This window comes from Saccopteryx bilineata, chromosome 4, assembly GCF_036850765.1.
Source record: "Saccopteryx bilineata isolate mSacBil1 chromosome 4, mSacBil1_pri_phased_curated, whole genome shotgun sequence".
NCBI lineage: Eukaryota > Metazoa > Chordata > Mammalia > Chiroptera > Emballonuridae > Saccopteryx > Saccopteryx bilineata.
The window spans coordinates 241,423,121-241,441,489 of NC_089493.1; the positions used below are offsets into that span (position 1 = coordinate 241,423,121).

Sequence of the window (18,369 nt, forward strand, 5' to 3'; positions counted from 1 at the left end):
CAGAAAAGGACCTAAGTGAATCAAATATAACCAAATTACCAGATGCAGAGTTTAAAAAAACGATTGTTAGGATGCTCAAAGATATTAGAACAACCATAGATGGCCATTACAAAAACCTAAATAAAGAGATAACAAATATAAAAAAGGACATTGAAATAATAAAAAAGGTTCAGACAGAAATGACAAATACAATATCTGAAATAAAGAATACAATGTAAGGAATTAAAAGCAGGATGGATGAAGCAGAGAATCGAATCAGCGAGATAGAGGACACAATAAATAAAGGCACGGAAGCAGAGCAGAAAAAAGAAAAGACTCAAAAAGTCTGAGGAAACTCTAAGAGAACTCTGTGACAACATGAAGAGAAATAACATCCGCATCATAGGGGTTCCTGAAGAAGAAGAGAAAGAACAAGGGATAAAGACTTTGTTCAAACATATTATAGTGGAAAACTTCCCCCAATTAAGGCAGGAAAACATTTCACATGTTCAGGAAGCACAGAGAACTCCATTAAGGAGAAACCCAAAGAAACCAACACCAAGACACATCATAATTAAAATACCAAAGCTAAATGATAAAGAGAAAATATTAAAAGCTGCTAGAGAAAAAAAGACTATCACCTACAAAGGAGTCCCCATAAGGATGACTTCTGACTTCTCAACAGAAACACTAGAGGCCAGAAGGGAATGGCAAGAAATATTCAAAGTAATGCAGAACAAGAACCTACAACCAAGACTACTTTATCCAGCAAGGCTATCATTTTAAATTGAAGGAGAAATAAAAAGCTTTACAGACAAAAAAAACCTCAAGGAATTCACTGCAACCAAACCAAGGCTGCAAGAAATGCTAAGGGACTTGTTATAAACAGATCAAAAGAAAAAAAGAATAGAGCAAAAGAGGAATACAGTTTTAAAGAAAAAAATGGCAATAAACAATTACATATCAGTAATAACCTTAAATGTTAATGGATTAAATGATCCGATCAAGAGACATAAGGTAGCTGCGTGGCTAAGAAAACAGGACCCATACATATGCTGTCTACAAGAGACACACCTTAAATCAAAAGATGCACACAGACTGAAGATAAAAGGATGGAAAAAAATATATTTCACGCAAATGGAAATGAAAAAAAAGCTGGGGTAGCAATACTTATATCAGACAAAGTGGACTTTAAAACAAAGACCATAGTTAGAGATAAAAAAGATCACTACATAATGATAAAGCGAGCAATCCAAAAGGAAGATATAACAATTATAAATATCTACGCACCTAATATAGGAGCACCTAAATATATAAAGCAGAGTTTGATGGACTTAAAGGGCGAGATCAACAGCAATACTATAATAGTAGGGGATTTCAATACACCATTAACATCATTAGATAGATCCTCAAGAAAGAAAATTAACAAAGAAACAGCAGACTTAAAGGACATATTAGATCAACTCGATTTAATAGATATCTTCAGAACCTTTCACCCTAAAACAGCAGAATATATATTCTTTTCAAGTGCTCATGGTACATTCTCTAGAATAGACCACATGTAAGGGCACAAAAGCGGTCTCAACAAATTTAAGAAGATTGAAATCATATCGAGCACTTTCTCTGATCACAATGCCATTAAACTAGAAATCAACCACAATAGAAAAATTGAAAAACATTCAAACACTTGGAAACTAAATAGCATGTTATTAAATAATGAGTGGGTTAACATTGAGATCAAAGAAGAAATTTAAAAATTCCTAGAAACAAATGATAATGAGCATACATCAACTCAAAATTTATGGGACACAGCAAAAGCAGTCCTGAGAGGGAAGTTTATAGCATTACAGGCATACCTCAAGAAGCTAGAAAAAGCTCAAATAAACAACTTAACCCTGCATCTAAAAGAACTAGAAAAAGAACAGCAAGTAAAGCCCAGAGCTAGTAGAAGGAAGGAAATAATAAAGATCAGAGCAGAAATAAATGACATAGAGGCTAAAGAAACAATACAGAGGATCAATGAAACCAGGAGCTGGTTCTTTGAAAAGGTAAACAAGATCGATGAACCTTTAACAAGACTCACCAAGAAAAAAAGAGAGAGGACTCAAATAAATAAAATTAGAAACGAGAGTGGAGAAATAACAACTGACACAACAGAAATACAAAATATTGTAAGAAAATACTATGAAAAACTGTACGCCAAAAAACTAGACAACCTAGATGAAATGGACAAATTCCTTGAATCATATAATCTTCCAAAAATCAATCTGGAAGAATCAGAAACCTACAGACCAATTACAACAAATGAAATTGAAACAGCTATCAAAAAACTCCCAAAAAAGAAAAATCCTGGGCCTGATGGCTTCACAAGTGAATTCTACCAAATATTCAAAGAAGAACTAACTCCTGTCCTTCTCAAGCTATTTCAAAAAACTCAAGAGGAAGGAAGACTTCCAAACTCCTTTTATGAGGCGAGTATAATTCTGATTCCAAAACCAGGCAAAGACAACACAAAAAAAGAAAATTATAGGTCAATATCCCTGATGAACTTAGATGCAAAAATCAACAAAATATTAGCAAACCGGATCCAGCAATATATGAAAAAAATCATATAACATGATCAAGTGGGATTTATTCTTGGGATGCAAGGCTGGTACAATATTTGCAAATCAATCACATAAACAAAAGAAAGGAGAAAAACCACATGATAATTTCAATAGATGCAGAAAAAGCATTTGATAAAATCCAGGACCCATTCATGATCAAAACTCTCAGCAAAGTGGGAATACAGGGAACATAACTCAACATGATAAAGGCCATCTATGACAAACCCACAGCCAACATCATTCTCAATGGGCAAAAATTAAAAGCAATCCCCTTAAGATCAGGAACAAGGCAGAGGTGCCCCCTTTCACCACTCTTATTCAACATAGTTCTGGAAGTCCTAGCCACAGCAATCAGACAAGAAAAAGAAATAATAGGCATCCAAGTTGGAAAAGAAAAAGTAAAACTATCATTATTTGCAGATGATATGATATTGTATATAGAAAACCCTAAAGTCTCAGTCAAAAAACTACTAGACCTGATAAATAAATTCGGCAAGGTTGCAGGATATAAAATCAATAGTCAGAAATCAGAGGCATTTTTATACACTAATAATGAACTGTCAGAAAGAGAAATCAAGGAATCAATCCCCTTTACCACTGCAACCAAAAAAATAAAGTACCTAGGAATAAATCTAACCAAGGATATTAAAGACTTGTACTCAGAAAATTATAAGTCATTGATAAAAGAAATCAGGGAAGATACGAATAAGTGGAGGCATATACCGTGCTCATGGTTAGGAAGAATAAAATCATTAAAATGTCTATATTACCCAAAGCAATTTATAAATTCAATGCAATACCGATTAAAATACCAATGACTTACTTCAAAGATATAGACCACATATTCCAAAAATTTATATGGAACCAAAAGAGAACACGAATAGCCTCAGCAATGTTGAAAAGGAAGAATAAAGCGGGAGGTATCACACTTCCGGATATCAAGTTATATTATAAGGCCATTGTACTCAAAACAGCCTGGTACTGGCATAAGAACAGGCACATAGATCAATGGAACAGAACAGAGAATCCAGAAATAAACCCACAGCTCTATGGACAACTGATATTTGACAAAGGAGATAAGAGCATACAATGGAGTAAAGACAGCCTCTTCAACAAATGGTGTTGGGAAAATTGGACAGCTACCTGCAACAAAATGAAACTAGACCACCAACTTACACCACTCACAAAAATAAACTCAAAATGGATAAAAGACTTAAATGTAAGCCGTGAAACCATAAGCATCTTAGAGGAAAACATAGGCAGTAAGCTCTCTGACATCTCTCGCAGCAATATATTTGCTGATTTGTCTCCACAGGCAAGTGAAATAAAAGACAGGATAAACAAATGGGACTTTATCAAACTAAAAAGCTTCTGCACAGCTAAAGACAATAAGAACAGAATAAAAAGACAAACTACACAATGGGAGAATATATTTGACATTGCATCTGATAAAGGGTTAATAACCAAAATTTATAAAGAACTTCTAAAACTTAATACCAGGAAGACAAACAATCCAATCCAAAAATGAGCAAAAGAAATGAATAGACACTTCTCCAAAGAGGACACACAGATGGCCAATAGGCATATGAAAAAATGTTCAACATCACTAATGATTAAAGAAATGCAAATTAAAACCACAATGAGATATCACCTCACACCAGTCAGAATGGCGCTCATCAATAAAACAACACAGAATAAGTGCTCATGAGGATGTGGAGAAAAGGGAACCCTCCTGCACTGCTGGTGGGAATGCAGACTGGTGCAGCCACTGTGGAAAACAGTATGGAGATTCCTCAAGAAATTAAAAATCGAACTGCCTTTTGACCCAGCTATACCACTGTTAGGAATATACCCCAGGAAAACCATAGCACTGTTTGAAAAGAAGAAATGCACCCCCATGTTTATGGCAGCATTGTTCACAATAGCACAGATCTGGAAACAGCCCAAGTGTCCATCAGAGGACGAGTGGATTAAAAAGCTTTGGTATATATATACTATGGAATACTACTCAGCCATAAGAAATGATGACATAGGATCTTTTACAACAACATGGATGGGCCTTGATACCATTATACTGAGCGAAAGAAGTAAATCAGAAAAAACTAAGAACTATATGATTCCATACATAGGTGGGACATAAAGATGAGACTCAGAGACATGGAAAACAGTGTTGGGGTTACAGGGTGGGGGGAGGAGAGGGAAGGGGTTGGGGGAGGGGAGGTGCACAAATATCATGGCTTTTCAGCATTTGCCATATTCCCCCTTTAATGTATAGACAGACAGCAAATATTTACTTATGGTGTTTCCACTATAAAGACTGCTGTCTTAGGGACAAATGCTGATGAACTATTTCAGCAGTTCCTCCTTTTTCAAAGACTTATGTGTCAACATAGAGCTCCATGTTTCATAGGACATACTCAAGCTCACTCCATGCAACCTGGAGCTTTAGCACAAGGGAATGCCCTTTTTTTTTTCTTTTCTTTTCTTTTTTGTTGTATTTTTTCTTTTATTTATTTATTTATTTTTTGTGTTTTTCTGGGGATGGAGATGGGGAGGCAGTCAGACAGACTCCCGCGTGTGCCTGACCAGGATCCGCCTGGCATGCCTACGGGGGGGGGGGGGATGCTCTGCCCATCTGGGGTGTTGCTCTGTTGCGGCCAGAGCCATTCTGGCAACTGAAGCGGAGGCCATTGGTGCCTGGGGTAGCTTTGCTCTGGTGGAGCCTTGGCTGTGGGGAGGGGGGAGGAGAGAGGCAGAGGGGAGGGGTGGAGAGGTAGATGGGCGCTTTTTCTGTGTGCTCTGACTGGGAGTCGAGCCCAGGAGTTCTGCGCGCCAGGCCAATGCTCTACTGCTGAGCCAACCGGCCAGGGCCTAGGAATGCCCTTGTTGATCAAGCTACCCAAAAGAAAATTATATGGAGCAACCATGACAGACTGAGCAAGTCAGTCTCATACTATTCATCACCAGAACGCTGCAGCCCGGTGTAAACAGTTTCAACTTTCTCGGGAAGCAGCACAGCAGATTGGGAAATCCTGTCCAAGGGGTCCTATACTGCCCCTTCATTTGGAGTTAACCCTCAAGGACCCCTACCAGGACAACTTTGGCAGATGGATGTTACTCATATACCTTCATTTGGCAAACAGTCGTATGTCCACATTACAGTGGATACATATTCCGGATCTATAGTAACCTCTGTCAGAACAGGAGAGGCTGCTAAGCATGTTATAGATCATTGTCTGTATGCATTGTTCTATTATTGGATTTCCTAAACTGGCTAAACTGAAAATGCTCCTGCATATGGAGCAAAAGCATTTACTGTATCATGCTTACAATCTTTAAAGTTAAGGTATTATTAAAGTGTACTCAGCAAACATTTTAAGGTCAATTTAAAAAAAAAATTTTTTTAAAGGGGGTAGTCATATCCTGGAACTCCTACGGGTCTACCATATCATGCTTTTCACTTAAAAAAAAAAAATTTTACATTTCTTCTGAATGCTGATGAACAGGAGACACCAAATCTTTTTCGCCTGCAAACTACTACCTTCTTTATTAGATCCAGCTAATAACACTGTTTTGTCTTTTTCCAAATAGCTCCAGATATATGGAAAAGATTTATATAGGCGGATGGGGATCCTCAAACCCCTCAGTGAGATCTTCTGAGCATGGCTTTTAAGATACCTAGAGGCAGAAAAAGCCCAATAGAGATCAGGGGAACTATCAGCTTTTAGGATACACCCTTAAAGGCTCCAACGCCCCAAAGGGGTCTCATAGGATGCCATCTGGATCCTCCTTCAATAGTGGAAAGGAAGGTCATTGAGCTAAAGCCTGCCAGGCTTACACGCCTCTGCTGTGAGGAAACAGGGACACTGGAAGGTGGGCTTCCCCCTCGCTCCTCTAAGGGAGGGTTCAGTCTCTTCCAGCCCTGCTCCAGCCACCTATGACCTAACCTTGCCCAGAAAGCTGGGGTTGGCCACTGAAGGCTGAAGGTGCCCAGGACCGTTGGCCCCATCTACGACACTGTGGACGAGCCTATGGTATTTCTTCCAAGAAGCAGGTAAACTGATCTCATTTGCACAAGGGCCACTTAACTATGTTTTGTCTGAATAGTCAGGTTTTTTATTCTTCCCTCAAAGATCTCTGTTGTGGGTGTTGATAGTCCCATTTTCTGCTGCTTTGCTTAATATATAGTGTTTCCTTTAACCCTCCTACCTCAATGCCCCACTCATATTTCAGGCTTGGACCTACTCCTAATTTAGAGCTCTCTTTCCCCCTTTTGACAACTTCTATTATGAATCTACTTTTGCCACCCAGCTTAGTGTATCCCAAGGATCTCTTTACCATGCCACAGTCGCAGAGCTCCAGGGAAAAGCAACCTGGTCTCATCTCTCCAGGCAGAGGAGAACAGAAGCTCCATATCCATGCATGCTGCAGATGGCTTTTCCAGTCTACCTGAATCATTACCAGCTAGAAGCAGCGGTCATTGGGACTTGGACGTGAGCTGCAAAGTATAGAATGGTAACAACAATTCCAGTGCCATGCAGACTTTTCCTGGATGTGGACTGTTCCTGGACTCCTGCTCCTTGTGACAGCTCCTAACAGACTGAACTGTGGTTGGGTTGCATTTTTCAGGGATTTGGCATGGTGAGGGGGCCAACTTGGACTTGGTGAACATGTTAAGGACACTATTCTTTTATGGATTCTTGCTGTATTGGCCAAGAGTTTGCTTAAAGGCTTTTAATCACTGTAAAAAAAAATAGAAGACTGGATAAAGAAGATGGGGCACATATACACCATGGTATACTATTCAGCTAGAAGAAATGATGACATCGGACCACTTACAGCAGAATGGTGGAATCTTGATAACATTATGCGGAGTGAAATAAGTGAATCAGAAAAAAACAAGAACTTCAAGATTCCATACATTGGTGGAACATAAAAGCAAGACTAAGAGACATGGACAGGAGTATGGTGGTTATGGGGGGTGAGGGGAGGGAAGGAGGGCGAGGGGGAGGGGGGAGGGGAGGGGTACAAAGAAAACTGGATAGAGGGTGACGGAGGACGATCTCTCATTGCGTGATGGGTATGCAACAGAACTAAATGACAAGATAACCTGGAAATGTTTTCTTTGAATATATGTACCCTGATTTATTGATGTCACCCCATTAAAATAAAAATTTATTTATAAAAAAAAAAAGACACTTCCATGTATAAGACGCACCTTAATTGTGGGGCCGAAAATTTGAAAAAAAAAAAGATATTACATTATTGAACTCAAGTTTTATTCATCATAATTTTTTTTTTTTTTTTTTGTATTTTTCTGAAGCTGGAAACAGGGAGAGACAGTCAGACAGACTCCCGCATGCACCCGACTGGGATCCACCTGGCACGCCCACCAGGGGGCGATGCTCCGCCCTTCCGGGGCATTGCCCCGCTGCGACCAGAGCCACTCCAGCACCTGGGGCAGAGGCCAAGGAGCCATCCCCAGCGCCCGGGCCATCTTTGCTCCAATGGAGCCTTGGCTGCGGGGAGGGGAAGAGAGAGACAGAGAGGAAGGAGAGGGGGAGGGATGGAGAAGCAGATGGGCGCTTCTCCTGTGTGCCCTGGCCGGGAATCGAACCCGGGACTTCTGCACTGCAGGCTGATGCTCTACCACTGAGCCAACTGGCCAGGGCCCATCATAAAATTTATATAACTCCTCGTCACTGTCAAAACTCCCATTCATTAAGCTTATCCTCTTCTGTGTCTGATGACAAATCACTGTCTTAAATGATGAGTGCAAAAACAAGCACAAAAAAAGCAGGAAGTGCAAGTAAAATATCTACAACCACTGTATAAGACACATCCAGTTTTTAGATGCCAAATTTTTCGAAAAAGGGCGAGTCTTATACATGGGGAAATATGGTAATAATCCAGCCTGATAAACTCCCTTTCTTTCTTTGCAAGAGGACTTACATTATTATTTATATACATCTCATCAGTCATTATGGGTGTTTGCCAGAACCTGCAGTTACAGAAAGTAAAATCTCAATCATGATGCACAACACAATAAATCAGGATGCAAAGAAGACCAGCATAACTCACGGCAGAGCAGCCTGCTGCTGCTCAATGGACAAGTACCATTACTGCTCACTAACACCCAGAGCACTTGGGGCAAAGGGGAGGACACAAATATATGCACAGTTTATTTGTTTTTGAATATTTTTTAATTGATTTGAGAGAGAGAGAAACAGAGTTGACTCTTGAATGTTCTCTGACCAGTAATGGACCCTGCGACCTTGATGTATGGTGCTCTAACTGACTGAGCAACCAGCCAGATCCTAGCTTGTACTTAATTATTTCAGAGACAAATAGTGCCACAGAAGAGATAGCATTAAATGTATGTGAGCCTGTACCCAGTTAGAATGTAAAAGTATCAAGAATAAAATCCTGGTGAATAGCAACATCTTATGAAATAGGCAGAGAAGTGATTATAAGGAAGACAGATTAGGAATAACCAGAAAAAAAAAGTAACTTGAAAAGAGGAAAATATGGAGAAAGTGTTATCATTAGGAGCAGAGAGGAGATTTCAAGGAGTGAGTCACTAGGGCCAATGCAACAGAAAGGTTAAGCTGAAAGTGTCACCAGAATTTAGCAACTAGAGGCCTAAGGACAGTTTCGGTGGCATGACAGGCAGGAAAGCTGAATGGTGAGAAGCTCTGGAATGAATGGATTTGAGTGGAGGCAATGACTTTGAGTGAGACTTTCTGGAGCCCCCGGGTGACACAGAGAGTCAATACGGCACCAGACACAGTAGGGTGTGGCAGTGGGGGAAGGGCGGTTTTAAATGGGAGAGATTTAAACATGCCTCAACCCTGATGGGCAAGAGGGAGTGGGGAGGCCAGGGCTGGAGACGCAGAAGTGAGAGGTGGTAAGAGCCCGGTCAGAGCACTGGGGCTCTTCCCTGGGAGGAGAGGAAAGGATGTGTACGAAGCGACCAAGTCTGTATGGAGGGGGTCAACAAGTTGGGAAGGTGTTCTATGATTGCTTTTACTGTCTTGTTAACCTAAAATTAAAAGGACAAAGTGAAAGGCAACAAAAATTTGAGATAAAAAAAAATACTATTCTGGAAACACTGATTCAGACAGAAACCCAAACAGTGTTCCAATTAGGAGGCAAAGTTATTTATGAGAAAATGGACAGGAACAATGACAATTACATCAGTGAAGGAAGGCATTTCTGTAAGTGCAGATAAGTTAACACAGTGATGATGTTACCTCTAAAGAATGTTTTTAATTTCCAGTCCATTAGTCATAATATCTGCTTTCTTATTATCTTTGCAAACAGTTGTTTGGGATACATTGCTACTTCAGGCGCAGTCCAAAGGTCATTTTGCCCAGTTTTAACATTCCCAAAGGTTAAAGAGTAAGACATGGGAGGCACTTCCTCTGGGATAGCAGCTCCAATCCAGCTCCATTTTAAAGTGGCTCCGTGTATATTATTTCTTTTACAGTACTGGTGAAGAGTGAAGAGTTCATTAGAGGAAGGGGCTATGAATGTGCTAGCTACAAGTGTATGCTACATGTGACATTTCTCCTTTGACTACTCAGGTCACAGAGCAGGAGATCCACCAGGCTGACCCTCAAAGCCAGGTGAACCGCGATTCCGTATTCTGAGAAAAGCCTTAATTATAAAGAACGTCTGCCCTTGAAGGAATAAGTTGTAAAGGAGTCTTAACTGCTAACAGTAAAACAAGACATGATTACAACTACTAATTTTAAAGCCTCAAGTAGTAGAGGATATCACATTTATCCTTATTGTGGCTTTCAATATCAACAAAACTCACCTTTGAAAATCTCCATAGGTATTTAAGAGTCTAGAGTTGGATTTTCTCTCTTCTTTACTCCATCCTGTTTCCTCCTTTTCTCTACCCACCTCTAAAAAAATCACCAGGAATATTTTCCTTCATCCTAGTTTCAATAGGAAAAAGCCTTCTAAATGTTTAACACCTTATAATCTACAAAAAGCTTTCACGAGTTATCTAATTTGGTCCTATACTAATCTTGAGAGTTGGGAATAGGGAGGTATTATTATTCTCAAGATTCAGAACAATTAGAGTGACTTGGCCATTCATTAGGAACAGATATAGGACTCAGACTTATCTTGTGACTTCAAAGACAGTTATCTGTTCCACCACATCACACTCCACTTATAGTAACTTCTGAACACCCAGAAAGATGGCTCACATCCATTCTAGACTCAGAGCATTTCAAATTCGCCCAGTTCTTAAAAGTGAAGTCTGCATTGTAATTCCAATTCTCTGCCTATCATTAACACACCTCACCATCTTTCTCTTGTAATAAGGAACCTAAATAACTTGAAAGCAGTAACTAATATTGTTTAGAGACATATGAGGGTGTACACACAGCCCTAATCACAGAAGTGCTGAACATCCGTGGAAGGCTACATGCCACCCTGACTCAGGGAAAGTGATAGCATTTTGGGTGTCTGCCTAACGTGCTAAACCCAAACAAGAAAGCCCTCAGACTTCCCCTGGGCAACAAGACAAACAGCTTTCCACTGTTACCATATACATTAGTTTCTTTCTGCTGCTGTTAACAGAAATTTATTATCTTCCAATTACAAAAGACATTAGTCCAAAATCGTCTCACTTAGTGCAACAGACTGTGTCCACAAAAAAATTCTTTTTTTCCCCTTTTTTTAGCGAGAGAGAGAGAGGAAGAGAGAGAGTCAAGGAGGAAAAGAGATGAGAGTATTACCTCATACTTGTGGCACCTTAGCTGTTCATTGTTTTCTCATATGTGCCTTGAGCAAGAGGCTCCAGACGAGCCAGTGACTCTTTGCTCAAGCCAGCAAACTTGGGCTTCAAGCCAGTGACATTTAGGCTCGAACCAGGGACCATGGGATCATATCTATGATCTTACACTCAAGCCAGCAACCCCATGCTCAAGTCAGTGAGCCTGCACTCAAGCTGGATGAGCGGACAATGAAGCCAGTTAAGCCCACACTCAAGCTGGTGACCTCGAGGTATCAAAATTGGGTCAGAGTCTCAGGCCAACACTCCATCCACTGCACTACCGCCTGGTCAGGTTGCATAAAGTTCTTATGTTGAAATTCTAATTCCAATGTGATGGCATTTGGAAGGGGGACCTTTAGTAGGTAAAGCGGTCAGGAGATTAGAGCCCATAAGAAAAAAACTAAATGCTAATCAGCTCTCTTTTTAACCATGTCAAGTTACCTGACCAGGTGGTGGCACAGTGGATAGAGCATTGGACTGTGTAAAGCCAGTAGCCAGGGCCACCATCACAGCTGCCTGGCCCATGCAGGTTTGCATTGGATTCGGACAGTTGGTATGGAGCCAAAAACTGGTGGGCCATCATTTTTAATCCTTGCTTGCACCTAGCCGGGCAAGTAAAAACACACACTGGGCTCCAAAACCCACTCACATTCAGTGCTCACAAAGCTACTGACTTATCCGAGTTTCCTAGAATCAAAGGTTTCTAGCTCACCAGACTTATTCACCTCTGTTCCCCATCTCCTTCCTTCTCCCTGCACAAACTCTGCACAAACTGGCTTCTCACTCAACACTCCACCATCTTGGCTACTTCTCCTGGCCTCCTCCATGTGGCCTTTCTCTGCTCTCTGTTCTCTGCTGTCTCCTCTAATGCTAATCTCAGGAACCAAGAGAGAGCAAGGTCCTGGTCTGCTCCACTTTATAGTGCAGAAATCAAAACCTTTACTCCAATATACAAAATAGGGAAGTCTCTGATACAAAATCCACCCCACATCAAAAAGGGTGGGAAAGGCTTAGTCCTAAAACCAAGCCCCAGGCTACAAGGATCCTGCCTGCCCACAGCCCGCCCCCAACACACATTAATATCACCTGGGCGACGGGCCTCCACGTGGGCAGCGCCATCTTTAACAAAGTGAGCATAATATATTTTATCTGCCCAACAGACTGGGATGCAGAGGACCCAGGTTTGAAACCCCAAGGTTTCCAGCTTGAGCATAGGCTCATCTGGTTTGAGCAAAGCTCACCAGCTTGAGCCCAAGGTCGCTGGCTTGAGCAAGGGGTCACTCGGTCTGCTGAAGGCCCACGGTCAAGGCACATATGAGAAAGCAATCAGTTAACAACTAAGGAGACTAAGGAGCCGCAATGAAGAATTGATGCTTCTCATCTCTCTCCCTTCCTGCCTGTCTGTCCTTATCTGTCCCTCTGTCTGTCTCTTTGTCACACACACACACAAAAAAAAAAAACCCATCTGGAATTATATTAATCTCACCTGGTTAATCCAGGATACTCTCTCCATTATGCAATCCTTAATCACACCTGCAAGGCTTTTTCCCTTGTAAAGAGACTGTTCACAGGTGCTAGGAATTAGGACACATAGCACAGGCAGAGTTAGTGCCCATTCAGAATAAAGATTCACCAAGCTGAGCCTCATTCACTGTGAGGAGAATGAGATGGTGTTCCTGCTGAACTGGCAACTAAACTGGTGATGGGCAGTCCTAGAATGAACTGAAGAGAGCAAACTTTTGGGAAATTCTGCTGCTTTGAATTAATGGTCAGTTGTAATTCCAGTGGCTGAGGCCAGGCAGGTTCATATTGGATTCAGGAAGATGGCAGAAGAACTGTGGAGCCAGGAAGCATTCGGCCATTACTATTTAATAGTCTCTCCAAACAGGACGAGCAAACAGGCAGGGAATACCTCTTCTCTGGCAAACAAACAGCTAAAATGGCCCCTCACAGTGGCAGGCAGGCAACCCAGAAACTGCGATCCACAAGCCTTCCCGAGCGCAAGCACCCATAGCCTTACATAGGCTATGCACACGTGCCTCTGCCACGTGCTCAAGCACTAATCAAGCAAAGTGCCTGCAGCCGGTAAACCAGTGAGCAAGCCTTACACAGCTGTTTTCTCAACATTCCACCCCTTTAGCATTGCTCACTTCATAATTTGTGTGAGAGATATCTTCCGCGATGGTCCCTGTGCAAGGAGTGAGGTACGTTACATAAACATAAACGGTACAGACAACAGCAACCAAATTACAAAGACATAAGGTATTACCAAAAATGACAATTACAAAGGTGCCCTTCACAATGTCTCCCTGATCACTCTGCCCAGGGAGTTAACTCAAGGTCCACCTCTAACTCCCTACCCCATGGTCGGTGGGAAGGCCTGTAAAGTCTAGGGCTCTGTCCTTTGAAGAAAATGTCCTAGTGCGTCCCTGCAACTGGGTGGGAGCAGCTTCCTGGTACAGGAGGGCGTCCACAGGTGCCGTGCTCCCCCACCAGGGTCTCTCATAGTACAGTCCACAAGAGGTATGTCCATCCAGCAAGGGAGCTGGTGCCCCCTCTGGTCGCAGTCCGAGAGTCTATTACACTGTTCAATGATCAGTCCACAATAGACAGTGCAGCTGTCTGTGCAAATCACCAAGGTAAAGGTCCGTTACAGGCAACTAGCCATACAGCTCTTTATTAACGGACCTCAGTGCCTTTCCATAAGCTCTCTGTCCATTGCCACAAGCTCCATCCAAACCCCTTAGAGGTCCAAGCTCACAGGGCCTGGGAGGGTCAAACAATTTCAAGGCCTGTGCCACTTTGACAGTTCTCTTACTGCTGCTGCAGAAAAGCACCTATTACCTTTTAATGCCAACACCTGCTGCACATTAGAAAGAGACCAGTGGATTGCCAATTTCACATGGGGCCCTTCCCATCCATGTTAGATGGGTCCCTCAGCCTTCCCCTACTCAAACTGGGATAACGGGTCTTGGTGATCCTCCTCTTCCACAGCTGTCTCCAACAAGTAACCCTGCAACTCTGCAAGCCGAACGCCAGCCATTTACCTGGCAGCTGCCGGGGCCATCCACTTTCCCCACTTTTTCAGTGGCTGGAACCTCTTTTGCAGCTTAAGCTGCTGCCAAAGCTTTAACAGGACTTTATTAGGCTTGCCACCCAGTCTCTCACTATCCACCCCAGCCGCATCAAATCTACCCAAACCTCTGTACCATTTACTGGCCCATTTCTCCTGTTACTCAGGGGCAGCACAGGCAGCAGCTCTCATGGCCTTATAATCCATCTCTGTTCCAGAGAGCATGATGCCATCCACCCCCTATGTCTCACAACCTCAGCAACCAGGCTGCCAGGAGCTCGGTGGGTGTCTATCTGAATTGTGCCCCCAACTCCATCAGCTCTACCTGGGTGCAGAGCTGACCACAGAGTGCTCCACTGCCTGTGGAGGGGGGTGTGCCTGCCCCTGAGGGACTCTTGGCTGCTGGGCTTTTACCTTCTTGGCAACCACTGGCCAGGCTCTGAGTCTGCAGATGGCAGTTTCAGCCCAAGCCTCCCCTTCAGAAAGGGAGGAGTAGCATACATCTGCTCTTGCCAACTCAGAGCCACTCTGCTGTCATGAATGCAGCTCTGTCTCCTGTGCCCACTCCAGCTCCTGCAGCTGCCGGCTCTTGGCCTCGAGACTGGAGCTCTTGAACCTGCAGTTGTTTGTCCAGCAGCTGTCACTGCCAGGGCAAACTGCAACTCATGAACCCATAACTCCTTCTCCAGAAACTGTTCCAGTTCCAGGTGCCACTGGTGCTCAGCCTGTGTCTCACACTGCAGCTCTCGAACCTGGTCAGCCTCCTCCTCCAGTGCTCGTTCCAGTTCATACCATTGCTAGATCTCAGCCTGTAGCCTGACCTGCAGCTCTCAGACCTGCAACTCTTTCTCCAGTGACCATTCCAGCTCACACCATCATGGCCGCTCATTGCAACTCACCCTGGAGCTCTCAACCTTGGGCAGCTTCTTACACAGAGCTCTTGGTTTTTTCTCAAAGGATTGTAAAAAATACCCCGCTGATAGTCCCCAAAAGTACAGCCATGGGGAACCATATGCTGGAGAACAAGGACCACTCCTTTACCCCACTCTTCAAGGGTGTCAGCAGCTCCATACCGACCTGCACCAGATGTAATGCCGGTGGCCAAGGCCAGGCAGGTTCTCACTGAATTCAGGCAGATGGTAGAGAAACTGTGGAGCCAGGAAGTGTTGGGCCATTACCACTTAATAGTCTCATAATGGCAGATGAGCAAACAGGCAGGGGAAAACCTCTTCTCTGGCAAACAAACAGCAAAAATGGCCCCTCACAGTGGCAGGCAGGCAATCCACAATCCGCCATCTGCAATCCTCCTTGAGCACAAGCACCCATAGCCTTCCATAGGCTGTGTACACGTGCCTCTGCCACATGCTCATGCACTAAGCAGACAAAGTACCTGCAGCCAGTAAACCAGTGAGCAAGCCTAACACAGCTGCTTTCTGAGAATTTTAAATACCGACAACCATGAAGTGGCAGGACCATGGAGCAGACCTGGATCTCTCTGACTCCCATGTGTGTTTTTAAAATCCCTATGACAGAGTGCTTCACAGCCACCTTAAATCAGGCTGGAATTTTCTCCAAGCTAGACCACGGCCCTGATATAACAGACCAGCTGGATCAAGGAAGAACCTGATGACAAGGGCCAGAGCAGGACAGAAAGTAGGCTCTATGCCCAGGGTAAATGCTTTCATGTTTGCCTTTGGAAAAAGGAACTTCAGGTATGTGGACTTCATGGTGCATCTTTAAAAGATTGCTTTATAAAAGTAACCCCAGGTTAACACACGCGGCCCTGCTGTATTGATTCAGTCTCAATGAACGTGTTTTTATAAAGAACTGTTTATATTGTCTAGGGATCCTTTTACAGACCCTATCTGAGAAGTAAAGAAATGATGGAGCCCAATCTGACCTGTGGTGGCGCAGTGGATAAAGCATCAACCTGGAATGCTCAGGTGGCTGGTTCAAAACCCTGGGCTTGCCTGGTCAAGGGACACACAAGAAACAACTACTACAAGTTGGTGCTTCCCGCTCCTCCCGAGCCCCGCTCTTTCTCTCTTCTCTCTCTAAATATCAATAAATAAAATCTTTAAAAATAAAAATTATGGGGCCCAGTGTGTTCCAAATCATGTCAGTTGTGCTCCTTAGAGAGCAGTTTGCTTTAACAAGGTTTAATTTTGTCTAGCTGCTTCTCTTTACATATAGGAAACACCTGAATTAATGTATTTGCTACATGAACTTCCCAGTTAAAATTTAATAAAATTCTTATTTTTCCATTTAATATTCCAGGCAGTAAATTCCTCTTCCCTAAAATTCCTGAGACTATGTGAAAAACAAAGAAGGCCTACACATATCAGGCACTCGTTAAAGAAGTGCGAAAGGATCCATGAGCCCACAAGCAAAGGCCAAAATAAACCATTCTCTTACCTCAAGGTCAATCTGAGAAGTTAGCTTATTGTGAAATGCCATTTAACTCCTCTCAACATTGATATGTCAATTGCACAGAAAGAATCCCTTAGTATCCTAAGCATGCAGAGCCTTCTTGTCTTACTTGCATTCCAGTCCTGATACTATAGTGGTTGCAACGTCTTAGAAACATGAAGACCTGAATTTGAATTTTGGTCCTAATACTTGATGGTTATATGACCTTGGGGAGGCTGCTTAACCTATTTAGCTTCCATTTCTTCATCTCTAATGGTAGGATAATAGAATCAAATGTGTACAGGTGTTATAAGCAGGCAGTGACAATATACAGAAAATCTTCAATAGTGCCTATTGCACTGATGACAATGATGGTGATCGGTAGTGATGAAACATTTTGATACTCCGGGACATTCAAGCTCACTGCCATGTGAGACCACCATCAGGCCTGATGTTCTTTATTTCTCCAGGGTAGCTGCCCATCTTCTCAGGCCACATGCACTATACCTCCCTGACCCTTCAGCAGCAGCCAGTCCAGCTCAAGTGTTTACATTTTGCATGTACTTTGGCCATAACTGGCTGACTAGCAGTGCTGTGGGGTGACTAGCAGTGCTGCAGCTTACAAGCTACCCAGCCCCACCCCATCTCTGCCCCCACCAGTGTATGGGGCGTAGCCCCAAAGCAGGATCCTCTGCTAATGGAAGGGAAAGTCTAGAGCTTTTCACTAACAAGTGAGCCATCTCTTCTTCCTTGTTGCCTTCATTCCCTTTTATCCCCAAAGCTCCTCCTTTTATTTGCCTCAAGAGTTGACCTAAGTGGTCCTTCTTAGAGCCTCAAAGACTTCTCTAGATAGATTTTAATTATACTCTAGATTGTTACAAAGGCATTCCCCGTTAAAAATAAACTTTTGAGTGCTGAAAAAAGCAAAGCAATACACAAAATCCAATCTAATAAACAGAAATGCACATTTACAGAAATAATTACTATATATTTTTTAAGATTTTATTTATTGATTTTACAGAGAGGAGGGGAGTGAAGCAAGAAGTATCAACTCATAGTTGCTTCACTTTAGTTGTTCATTTCTTGCTTATCATATGTGCCTTGACCAAGCAAGCCCAGGGTTTCAAACCAGAGTCCTCAGCATTCAAGGTTGAGGCTCCATCCACTGTGCCACCATAGACCAGGCAATTACTCTCTCTCTCTCTCTCTCTCTCTAGAGAGAGAGAGAGAGAGAGAGAGAGAGGCCAGGTCGTTGTAGCCTAAGGTTTGGTTTTAGGACTAAGCTTTTCCCCACACCCTTGACTGATTGTATGATCTGGGTGGTGCACTCTCATGAGGAATCCAATTATGCCTCGGATAAATGACTTTGTATCAGAGACTTCCTTGTTTGTATATTGGATTAAGGGATTTTGGTTTTCTACACTATAAAGTGGGACAGACCAGGAGTTTGCTCACACAGTTCCTGCTATCACAATTGCAGGGGCTTCCCTGATCCCTTGCCCTTCATG

General features: G+C 42.7%; 1 protein-coding gene and 1 non-coding gene across 2 annotated transcripts in view; both read right to left on the minus strand.

Annotated features, from left to right (window-relative positions):
* Positions 1–18,369, minus strand: part of EPB41L4A (erythrocyte membrane protein band 4.1 like 4A) — a 324,982-nt gene that overhangs the window by 191,303 nt on the left and 115,310 nt on the right. The window lies entirely within an intron of this gene.
* On the minus strand, positions 8,182–8,257 carry TRNAC-GCA (transfer RNA cysteine (anticodon GCA)). The gene has a single exon. It is a non-coding gene; the product is annotated as a tRNA-Cys (tRNA).